This window comes from Acinonyx jubatus, chromosome B1 (assembly GCF_027475565.1).
Source record: "Acinonyx jubatus isolate Ajub_Pintada_27869175 chromosome B1, VMU_Ajub_asm_v1.0, whole genome shotgun sequence".
Taxonomy (NCBI): Eukaryota; Metazoa; Chordata; class Mammalia; order Carnivora; family Felidae; genus Acinonyx; species Acinonyx jubatus.
In genome coordinates this window covers 116,995,253-117,008,257 of record NC_069382.1, presented here as the reverse complement: position 1 = coordinate 117,008,257, position 13,005 = coordinate 116,995,253, and the positions used below count along the sequence as shown (strand labels likewise).

The 13,005-nt window shown below is 38.1% G+C and overlaps 1 protein-coding gene across 6 annotated transcripts in view; it reads right to left on the bottom strand.

Annotated features, from left to right (window-relative positions):
* The window catches only part of MANBA (mannosidase beta), a 110,223-nt gene that overhangs the window by 50,480 nt on the left and 46,738 nt on the right, over positions 1 to 13,005 (bottom strand). The gene's annotated exons all lie outside the window — the stretch shown is intronic.

Sequence of the window (13,005 nt, the reverse complement as noted above, 5' to 3'; positions counted from 1 at the left end):
GTAAATAGGCTTTGCCTTTCTGTGCACTCCAAAGAAAAGCTTGAAAGCTTGGTAGTTCACTGTACATTGTTCAAGGCAGATTCTGGCTATCTGAAAATATGTTTGTATCTGATTAACCTCATCTAAACTTCTATGCGGGGGTGGGGGGGGTGGGGGGTGGAGATGACTGAAAAGGGAAAAACTGCGGTAGCCAAGAACATAATCTGAGCTGATTCTCATTTGTCCACATTTCTTTGTGTCACACAATACTTCCAAGTTGAGATCAACTTTTCAAAATTTACTGTGCCCTAGCTTCATAATGAGCATTCCATCTTGTCTAGGAAAGACTTTCTGTAGCTTTTTCCAACAATGAGGTGAGATTAAAAAGAATGAGCAAAATTTTTCCAAAGTTCCAGAAAACATCACACATGAAGAAATCTTTCCAAAAAAGAAAATTCCACAAGGTTGAAAGAATGATTTCCAGAAGACAGAAATAAAATCTGAGATCAATCTATTTGATTTTTGTATGAATTCCGCTGTGAATACTGGCCAGATATGCAGCACTCTTATTTTGCTGACCACAACAGAGGTTTATGAAACAACCATCCAGTTGTTTCAAGATACCTTCTGTGAGTTCAGCTGCAGTCTTTCCAGAAATAGAAGGAGGACTTCTTTACTTCAACTCTTACCACCTTTTACACAGCAAATCTGATTACCTGACATATTTAATTTCTATGAAACATCTGAAATGCTATCAACAAAGAAATCCAAGGTATGTGGGGTTTTTGTTTAATATCTGTCACAACTAAAGCACACCACTGGTGTCATGTTTCACTTTGATTCTTTCTTTAATTTTAAAACAATTAACAACAAATCAAGAATTTCAATTCCAGAGACATTAAGATTAGTAAAATATTTCATATATGAATTCAAATATGCACTTACCGAACAAAATATTACATACTGCACATCACAGTTCACACTGTCCTCTAAGTTTTTTTTTTTAAACATAGGTTATTTTTTTAGAGCAGTTGAGATCCCTAACAAAATTGAGGGGAAGGTACAGAAACTTCCCATATCCCCCTTTGCCCCCAAAATGCACAGCCTCCCCCATTGCCAGCATCCTCCACTACAGTGGTACATTTGTTCCAACTGATGAACCTGGGCTGACACATCATTATCACCCAAAAACCATACGTTACATCATACTTCACTCGTGGTGCGTTACACTGTGTAGGTTTGGACAAACGTATAACTTGACATGTATGTAACATCACGGTATCATACAGAGTCTTTCACTGCCCTCACAATCCAGTATGCTTCACCTATTCATTGGTCCCTCCTCTTCATAGCCCCTGGCTACCACTTATCTTTTCACTGCCTCCAAAGTTTTGTCTTTCACAGAATGTCATATACTTGGAGTCACACCACACGTAGTCTTTTCAGATTGGCTTCTTAAGCTTCCTCCAAGTCTTTTCAGGGCTTCAGAGCTCATTTCTTTTCAGCATTCACTAGTATTCCACTGTCTGGATCCACCAGGTCTATTTACCACCTCACTGACTGAAGGACACCTTGACTGCTTCCAATTTTTGGCAATTAGGAATAAAGCTGCTGTAAACATCTATGTACAGATTTTGTGTGGACGTAAGTTCTCACTCATGTAGGTAAATACTGAGCAAACTGATTGCTGGATCATATGGTAGGAGTATGTTTAGTTTTGTAAGAAACTACCAGACTATGTTCCAAAGTGACTGGCTGTACCATTCTGCATTCCCACCAGCACAAATGAGAGTTCTTGTTGCTTCACATCCTTGTCAGCACTTAGAATTGTTAGTGTTCCAGGTTTTGGCCGTTCTAATAGGTGTGCAGTGCCATCTTGTGTTAATTTTCATTTCCTGATGACATGTGATATGAATAACTTTTCATATACTTATTTGTCATCTGTATCTCCTCATTGGTGAGGTTTCTGTTAAGGTCTTTGGCCCATTTTTTAATTGAATTATTTTCTTACTATTGAATTTTAAGAGTTCTAACTGGATATATTTTTAAAGTTTGTTTGTTTGTTTGTTTGTTTATTTATTTATTTATTGAGAGAAAGAGACAGAGCACGCACCCGTGCAAGTGGGGAAGAAGCAAAGAGGAGAGAGAGAATCCCAAGCAGGCTTTGCACTGTCAGCGCAGAGCCTGATGCGGGGCTCAAACCATGAACTGTGACATCATGACCTGAGCTGAAATCAAGAGTTGGATGCTTAACCAATTGAGCCACCCAGGCGCCCCTTTCCTGTATTTCATGTAACAAGGTATATCTTTTACAACTATTTTCTCCCATCTGTGACTTGTGTTCTCATTCTCTTGACATTGTCTTTGGCAGAGCAGAAGTTTTTAATTTTAATAAAGTTCAGCCTATCAATTATTTCTATTTACAACTTTAAGCATAAAAATAAAACTCCAAAAAGGTCACACTAAAGTAACTCATGCTGAGTTTTTTCTTTTTTATAATCACTATGCTATTGCTGTTTCTAATCTACTTCTAAATGCAATATGTAATAAGACAGGGACTGAGGGTGTAAACTATGTGCACAACTATTTTAAACTGTTATAAACTTACTTTCAAAATGACTATATGCAGCAGAGTCTCCATGAACCTGGGGACAACTATATAACTAAGAGTTCTCCAAATTTACTTCCATGTAGAATATAATATTTGTTAAAGGGTTAATAATAAAAATGTGCTAAATTGAAGCATACATATATGTTATTGAAACTCAAGAACAATCGCACAGATGGGTAAAACTTAGACCAACAAAACATTTTGTGGGGAGGAGTATTTAATCACTGACATTATATAGAATTGTCAGACGTACTACTAATAAAATATAGGCCAATCTGTAGTCTACACGTAGTGTACCCACTTAACTGCCTGCAGATAGTTAGCAGGGCTAACTGCTCCCATTGCCCAGCTTGGATAAGCCACTGCCCACAGCCATTTTGGAAATGTTTAACTAAAATTCGACAGGAAGAAAGACAAAAGGGAAATGTACTGAGATGAACAGTGTCCTTCAAAATTCCTGTCACTCAGAAATTCAGAATGTGATCTTATTTGGAAATAGGGTCTTTACATATATAATTGGTTATTAAAATGAAATTTTACTGGATTAGGATGGGCCTTAATCCAATGGCTGGCATCTATGTAAGTAAAGCAGAGACACACGTGGAGAGAAGGCCATATGATGACAGGGGCAGAGATTGAAGTAACGAACGCATCTACAAGCCAAGAAATGCCAAGGATTACCTACAACCACCAGAAGCCGGAAAAGGCACGGAAGGAACATGTCCTGCCAACATCTTGATTTTGGAATTCTAGCCTCCAGGATCGTGAGAAAGTTATTTTTGTTCTAAGCTATTCCATTTGTTATGGCTGCCCTAGGGAACAGAGGACATACAGAAGGAGACACACTTGACAATCTCTGTGAATTCTCTGTATTGATCAGAAGTACAGAGCGGTCAGAAATATAGCGTGATTATTCTGATTTCCCTATTTTTTTGGCTATGTACTTTTAAGGACTTTAGAGAGCCAAGAGCAGCACTTAGAAAGAAAAAGAAAGAAATCTCACTGGCATTGTGCTCTCTTTCTGCCCTGTAGATACTGCAAAGATGAAACTGGGAACTTAAGAAACAAAGAACAAAGCAAAGTTTGAAAAAAGAAGAGAGAGGAATAAATTTCCATTATTTTTCTAATTATACTAGCTAGAGGCAATCATTAACCTCTTCTTGCTTGGGAAATATGCAATGCAATTTCTAATTGTGGAATACATATTATTACATTATTTTTTCTATTTCCCTACAATAATGTAATTGGAGAATCTTGATGCCAGGTCAAATACAAACAACTACCTTCTGTTGCTTTTAGCAAGAAGATTTAGTTTTGGGGGCAAATACATGGGAGAATCTTATAAAATACAGTAAAATCTTGGTTTGCAAGCATAATTTCATTCTGGGAACATGCTTGTAATCCAAAGCACTTGTATGTCAAAGCGAATTTCAAGAACCATTGGCTCAGTTGTGATCATGGGACATTTGGCATCACATACTGCTCGTATCGCAAGGCATCACTCGTTCATCAAACTAAAATTTATTAGAAATGTTTGCTCATCTGGGGGAACACTCACAGAACAAGTTACTCACAATCCAAGGTTTTACTGTAAATTACGCTAAAGAGAAATATCAACTAATTGATTTCCTATTTTTCCAGAAAGGCAAACCATGGTAGCCCTTCAAAAATACTTATTGTGCCTTTAACACATATTAGGTAGGTAATTCAAGTATAATCAATTTGTAGGATAAAAATAATCAATTAACCTGGGCATAAAATGGCAAAACAGTGATTAGGAAGATTTTTTTATTCCATTTACCCCGAGCAGCCTCCCCCACTACACTTTTACACAAAACTTTCTTTGTTAAAAGAAAGCTGATTCCACCAGACTTGCATTCTAGGGTCCGTTTGAAAGGACTTGTTGGACAGAATTTATAATATCACAGCACTTATCTTTTTATTTTTTAATTTATTTTTAAAGGACCTGCTACTTTTTTTTACATTACATACTTACAGTATGTGCCTCAAAGTTACTTCTTTCAACAATGAAAAAATTTTTTTTTCAGTCATCAAGATACACTTTCCTGTTCACAAAGAAATGTAGTCCCTTCTTTTTTTTTTTTTTTTTAACGTTTTATTTATTTTTGAGACAGAGAGAGACAAAGCATGAACGGGTCAGGGGCAGAGAGAGAGGGAGACACAGAATCGGAAGCAGGCTCCAGGCTCTGAGCCATCAGCCCAGAGCCCGACGCGGGGCTCGAACTCACAGACCGCGAGATCGTGACCTGAGCTGAAGCCAGACGCTTAAGGGACTGAGCCACCCAGGCGCCCCGAAATGTAGTCCCTTCTTACGAGATCCAGTCCATCTCTGCTGCATTGGCCGTATCCACAATTTGTAACTCCCCCAACACCTTTTGCCTAAGTCAATTGCGCTGCTGTCTTGGGACATACTTAGTAAATAAAAAATTAAAATGTGTATGTCTAACCTCAATGGAAGAGAGACAAGAAAGATATAAAACTAAAGCAAGATAGATTTCAATGAGATATTTTAAAAATCGGAATAGTTTTACATAAGGTAAGCCCAGGATACAAATGGAACCATCAGAATATAAGAGTGAGAGAGGTGAGATAAGGAGGAGCCAATAATGAGAAAAAAAAAAAAAAGTCCTGCTACAAAAGCTAGTGTTGGGGAGCATGTGGGCACGTGGAGTAAAAGTGAAATATAAGCACTCTGGAAGGCACGTTTACATGCTCGATCAGAGCTGACCTACACATGCCCTATGATCCGGTGATACCACTTCCAGCAGAAATGCTGTTGGAAGCATATGTGCTCCAACTGATAATCAATAATGTTCATAGTAGCATTATTCAGAGTAGCCAAAATTGGAAACTACCTAAATTTTAAGAGCAGAATGTATAATACAATGAAATATCATACACCAATATAAACAAACTATAGCTACACACAACAACCTAGGTAAATGTCACAAATATAATGTTGAGCCAAATTAGCCAAACACAAAAGAATACACGCTATGTGGGTCTATGTATACAGGCAGACAAAAATAAACTATAGTGTCAGAAGGCAGGACAGTGGATCTTTGGGAAGGAGGAAGGGGCAGTGATTGGAGAGGCTCACAGAGGGTGGGGGGGAGCTTCTGAGGTGCTAGCAATGCTCTATTTGTTGATCAGGATGACTGTTCTTTTTCTAATCATTCATTAAGCATTTCACATATTCTGTGTATTTTTCTATATATGTGTCATACTTCACGATAAATAGAAAATAAAAGAAATTCCAATCCGACAGCATGGATGGACTTAGAGGGTATTATGTGTGTTTTTTTAATGTTTATTTAATTTTGAGAAAGAGAGAGACAGAGAGACAGAGCACGAGCTGGGGAGGGACAGGGAGAAAGGGAGACTCAGAGTCTGAAGCAGACTCAAGGCTCTGAGCTGTCAGCACAGAGCCTGACATAGGGCTCGAACTCACCGACTGCAAGATCATGACCTGAGCCAGTCAGAGGCTTAACCAACTAAGCCAACCAGGTGCCTGGAGGGCATTATGTTAAGTGAAATAAGTCAGATAGAAAAAGACAAATACCACATGATTTCACTTACATGTGGAATCTAAAGAACAAAGCAAACAAAAGCAGAAACAAACCCATAAATACAGAGAACAAACTGATGGTTGTCAGTCAGGAGGGGGTGTGAGGTTGGGCAAAATGGGTGGAAGGGGAGTGGGAGGTATAGGCTTCCACTTACGGAATAAGTATGTCGTGGGCATAAAAGGCACAGCATAGGGAATATAGTTAATGGTTTTGCATAGTGTGGCAGATGGTAGGTACACTTGTGAGCATATACACCTAAAACTAATGTAACATTGTGTGTCAACTATTCTTCAATTAAAAACAAAGCAGAAAAGAAAAGAAGTCCCACTCTGACATATTCCCACCACATAAAAGCTGGGAAGAAATAAGACTAAGAGATTCCTGCCAAGACACAGATAATGATGGCAAGTAGCTATCAAATTCTTTGCTTGTTGAAACACTGGTAAGTCTGAAACCATCCGAAAACATAAAGAACTTTAGGACTGGCAAGATACCGAATTCCTTGTAAGAACTACCCTGGAAACAAAGGTGAATCAGGTATTATCTCTCACTTACCAAATCTGTCACTAATCTATACTTACAATCTAAATTTCAAAAACGAACGCCGATTCCTGAAACTTCCAAAGAGCTCAAATTTTTGTTTCCTTCTAGTTTCCTCTTTTGGGCAAGCACAGAATTGTGGGGAGGCACAAAGATCATCTGATCCAACTTCTACCTTCCAAGCCAAGTGAACAAATAGACATAAATACTCTTCAAAGTCCCCACTGCAAATGGATGCTGAGGTGTTTGTTCCTCAGTTGCTCATTCTAGCGTGCACAACCTTGACCACCACATAACCTCTCCTGTGGGTGACCTTGGTCTCACGTACTCTACCTTAAGTCTGCTTCGTTCTCCACCTCTATCCTATTACAGTGAATGAAAAATTTCATAAATAACAAGTTACAGAATTGGCAAACATGTCCTCAGCTCTACTACTCTTCATTTTAACGTTCAAGTATTCTCAGATTTGGCCACCAGGAGCACATTAAACTGGTTCCTGGGTCCTTCTGACTTATCCCATCATTGTTGAGTACCTTCTTACTTTGTAGTGCAGCAAGATATTTTAAGTGCCAGCCCCAGCATTACTCAGCTCTCCAAAGAGCCCTGATCCCTTTAAGTAGACAGCTTTACCAAGATCTGAACACTAGCTCTGTTGGTTGTTACTATAGCACCACTGTTACAGTACCTGTGGGAAGGCCTGGAAAGAGCTAGGAAATGTGTGTGTGTGTGTGTGTGTGTGTGTGTGTGTGTGTGTGTGTGTGTCTGACTGAAAATAAACACACACACATGCATTTACATCTGTATTTATTTCTATTATTATCTATGTATGCTGAAAATCATGAGTTTACACTATTAGCTCCAATTCCAACCCATTCTAGCTTTTCTCTTTTCTGTATCTATACCACCTTCCTCCATCCATGAGAAAGCTGGATCTCAGTAGTTCAATATACCTACTTATGTGCACACTCTCCTGTATGTAACCAATCTTCTGACCCCAACTGGCCATCATTAACACTTGGCTCAGGTGTGGGTCCCACACCATTTCTAAGAGTCTCCTATACTCACTGGCTCTACTTCCTCACCTTGAGTCATTTTTTGACCCACCGCAATCTGACTTCCATTCTGGTCAGGTCTTGCAGTCATTTCCTTATTACCAAATCCAAAGAATATTTCTTACTCCTTTTCCAACTTGAGTTCCTTATAGCATTTGACACTCTTTGAACATACTTTCTTCCTCTGGCTTCTGTGACTCCCCCCTCAACTGGTTTTGCTTCTACTTCTTTGGTCATTTCTTCTTCAATTCCTTTATGGGCTTCTTTTCTCCTCCCACATTTAATTACCATGCTTCCCTGGGGTTTTGTCTTAGCACTCCTCCCCATGCAGTCCCCAAGTAGCTCATCCCCTCCCATGGCTAAAATGAACTTATTCTGTTGACTTATACATCTCTGCCTTTAATCCACATGTAATTCCTAAGATTCAGACCTATATAATGAAATGCCCATCAAATGTTACTCCTTGGCTATCTCTCAATCACTCCATACAAAACACATCTAACACAGAAATAATTTCCACTCCATCCCATCTCTCAAACCTCTTCTTTCTGAGTAATTGAGTTCAAAGAACATAAATACAACCTGTTCAGTGGGCCAAACCAACAACTTAAGAACTATTCTTTATTTTTTTTTAAGTGTATTTATTTTGGAAGAGACAGAGACAGGGAGAGAGGAGCAAGAGCAGAGAGAGAGAGACAGAGAGGGAAAGAATCCCAAGCAGGCTCCACACTGTCAGCACAGAGCCCAAACTGTGAGATCATGACCTGGGCCAAGATCAAGAGTTGGGAGCTTAACCAACTGAGCCACCCAGGCGCCCCAAGAACCATTCTTAATTCATTCTTCTCTCCCATTCCCACATCAACAAGTCTGATGGTATCAACTCCTAAATCCCTCTCAAACTTATTTCCTCAGCAATTCTGTAGACTGAGACATCATCATTTTGGGCCTCAATCACCATCACAGTCTTCTAACTGGCCCCTCATTCTTGTCATTCTTCCAATCTGATCTGCACAATCTTTGTAAAACAAATATCATCATGGCTCTTTCCTTAAAACCCTTCAGAGAATTCCTACTGCCCTGAGGGCAGCCCAGTTCCTTCATATGGCTTACTAGGCCCTACGTGATCTTGCCTTAGCCTGCCTTTATGATACCATCTCCTGTTCTACTTTAAACTCAAATGCAGCCACATTGAAATGACTTTCACCTCCAAAAACACACAATATTCCTTTGAGTCCCTGGGTCCTGACATATTCTTGTCCCTCTGCCTCTTTGCTACATTGCTTGGTCAAATTCTACTCATCCCTTAGACCATAGACATTACCTTCTCTGGAATCTCCCCAGAATGCTCCTGCTCTGTGCTTCTACAGTACTCCATATTTCTCTAGAATCCTTATTACACTTTATTGCAATTGCTTGCTTACTTATTTAATTTCCCAACCAAATTATTAGCTTTATTAAGGCTTCAGAGAGAAATGCCTTATTCGCTGCTCTATCACCAGAGCCTAGCAAAGTGGCTGAAACACAGTAGATGCTCCCTAAGTTTTTAGTAATGAATGAGTCTCAAAAGTAACAAACTCTATAGCAGCCACAACCAAATGGTACACTTCACAAACACACATTAACACAGGCATGGGGAAACACATCTTCCTTCACTCCTGTTGCTGGTCAATTTAAAAAATGGCATCTTTAAATGTAATAAACAATAATGCAACCATACTGGATTGAATGAAAAGAATTACTTCCCACAGTTAGAAAAGCACAGAAGTTCCTTTTCCTTCTCTAAAGTAAGTTGAAATGACTCATCATTTTTCACACTTTTGTGAAAATAACACACAACAAACTCAACATTTGAGGGAGCAGACATCTTCTACCAAAAGGGTTAGAATAAGCGTGAATGTTTTGGCCCTTTAGACAGCTCTAGGACATTCTCCCTATCTACGCTACAGACACACGCGCACACACACTCACATACACAGTGTCACAGGAAATATAGAGCATGATTAAACAAAGGAAAAATAGATAATGAGCCTTTAAAAGGTATATTTCCAAATTTAGCATGGTGTCTGGCCCAAAGGAGAAGTAACACCAAATGTGAGAGATGACACCAGAGCATAGCCCCAGCCAACTCCAAACACCAAAGGTCGATGTTGGGGAAAGGAGAAAACCTATGAAGGGGATCAAGATTGCTACTACTTACTATACACTATTATAAGCCAGATTCAAGTAACTTCATCTTCACTGTCCTATTTTATATATAAAGAAATGGCACTTAAAGGACTAAATAAGTAGCCTACAGCTAATAAATACCAAAGTGTAGTTCTTTCCAGTCCTTAGTGCTGAAACCCAAACCAGGCAGGACCTAGTCATTCCTTTAAAGTCAAATTTTCTTTTCAATATCCTCTAGCCTCTACCATAAGGCTTATTCACAGATTTAGAAATAAAACAGATGGTTATGGCTTCAAGGGGAAATATTTTTATTGTATTTTTTTAATTAATGGTCCCTGACAGATGGGGGTGGGCAAAATTTCTCTCTACAGGTACTTTGATTGCAATACGTTGGAGTACAGGGGCTATTTTTCCCCATTGTCCTCTCTAAATAGCTCCAGTTTCAATCTTGACTCAATTTTGGAATTTTTAAAGTGATATGGAAAGGCATAGTGTGTGTGTGTGTGTGTGTGTGTGTGTGTGTGTGTGTATACACCCATATATATATATAAATATATATGACCAATATAAGGTATGATGTATATGTACATATAATGTATGTATAATGACCTATATAAGATGTTTTGTTGTTTTTTTTATTTTAGAGAGATTTTATTTTATTTTTTACTTAGAAAGAGAGGGAGGGAGGGAAGGAGGGCAACAGCATGAGTGGGGAAGGGGCTGAGAGAGAGGGACAGAGAGACTCTTAAGCAGATTCCATTCCCAGCAGGGATCCCCATGTGAGACTCCATCTCACAACCATGAGATCATGACCTGAGCTGAAACCAAGAGTCAGATGCTTAACTGACCAAGGCACCCAGGAGTCCCTAATATGTTTTAATTCTAAAAGCAGAACTCAAGTACACTGCTTTGGAAAAGGGATCCTGAGGCTCACCTATCATTTTGCCTTTCAGAATTAGAGAGGCTTGAAGATATAAAGCACACTGCAAAAGGGGAAATGGATGAAAATGTATGCTCAATGGTCAGAATTTTAGTCCCCTTCTGCCACCAGACTCCCTGAATGGTAACAACCAATCTTATATTCCTCAGGCAAGAGGGTGGCAAAGCTAAACACACACACACACACACACACACACACACACACACACTCACAATCTATAGCTACTGACATGTGGGCACCACTACATGATAAAGCTGGGTTTCCATCTATATAATGAATATCGAACCTCATCTAGGATTTCTTATCTGCATTTTTGTGACTTTATCTTCAGAATGAATGGACACCAAGACAGAAACCAAAACAAATAAGAAAAATAAAGAAATACGGAAAACAAAACAATGCAGAGAAAACTTCAAAAATACTTATAGTAATAATTAATATTCCAAGAGAAATGAGAAAATATTATAATTATAAAATTAAAATAGGATGCAATTTAAAAATAAAAAACCTTTTTAGAAAATTTTTAGGTGATAACAAAAATAAAGTATCTAATTTTAAAAACTGAAAATAAAATTAAGTAAATCTCCCAGAAGACCAAATAAAAAGACAAGATGGAATGTGGAAGGGCAAACCTAAGAATATTGCTCGATCCATGAGGTCCAATATCTGATTAACAGTTGTATCAAAAAAAATAAAATAAAACAAAGATAATAAATGAAAAATTATCAAAGATATAATAAGAGAAAATTTCCAGGTTGAGTTTCTAGATTGGAAGTGCTCACAAGTATAACTAGCATAACAACAATAACAACAATAAAATCCACTCATTTTCAAATTTTTAAATTTTAGATTATCAGAAGTAAATCCTAAAAGCTTCCAGAAGCAAACAAAAATAGTCCTATACAAGAAAACAACAATTAGAATGTAATTACACTTTAAAACAAAATATTAAAAGCTAAAAGATAATGAAAAAATGTTTTCAAGATTCTGAAGGAAAATGATTTCCAACCTAGACTTCCATACACAGCCAAACTATCAAGTAACTGTGAAGACAGACTTTATGTATTTGCATGCTTACAAGTTCTCCAAAATGTTATCTTCTACATACCCATTCTCAGGAATCTATCGGAGAAAGTGTATCAGCAAAAGTGGAAAGTCAAATTAAAAAAAAGAAAAACATGGGTCCAAAGAAACAGAGTTCCATATTTAATCCAGAAGAAAAAAGAAGGGAATACTTAGAATTCCTAGAAGACAGATGAAGAAAATTCCAAGAATAATAATAAAAGGAAGTTCCAGGTCAACAGCTAAGTAGAAGTTCTAGAGAGTGACCAAGCAAGATCAGGGAGATGAAAAAAATGGCTCTAGGAGAGAGCGTTTTGGGAGACAGCAAAAATTAAAAGAATAATAATAGTAACAATAAACAAGGGATAGAACACCTAGTGAGTGTGACTAAATGTAAAAGGTATTTCAAATATGTCAGAAAGTTTGTACATGATTTAGAGGAAGACAAAAGAAAAACAAAGCAACCAGTACATGAAGCAATTATTACTCTGAGTAATACAGAAAGTTGTACAAGAAAGGAAATATGATTTCAGCATACCATGTGATTCAGCTTTGAGTAGTATTTTCATAATATAATAATGTAAACAGTGAATACTGAGTTAACAAAAATGGCCATTGGACAACACTGCGAGGGCAGAGGGAGGCAAAAATGTGTGTTTGGGGGGCAAGCAGGAGTCATCAGAGAGAATCATGTAGAAGAGAAATATCCTCATCCTCTAGGTTTGAAGTCAATAGGCAATACATCAAACTGCAAAATTAGAAAACATCAGTAGAAGCATGTTATTTGGGAAAATAAAGATAAATAGAAGAAATAAGTAAAAGTTAAAAATGATTGATTCTGAGGAATAGAAAATAGGAATAGAAATAGGAAGAGCTGGGCAAGGGATTCTATTACTTTCTGGTAATATCTGAGCTTTAAAATTATTCATAAGTGGGGCACCTGGGTGGCTCAGTCGGTTAAGCGTCCGACTTCAGCTGAGGTCATGATCTTGTGGTTCGTGAGTTTGAACCCCAATTTGGGCTCTGTGCTGACAGCTCAGAGCCTGGAGCCTGCTTCGGATCTGT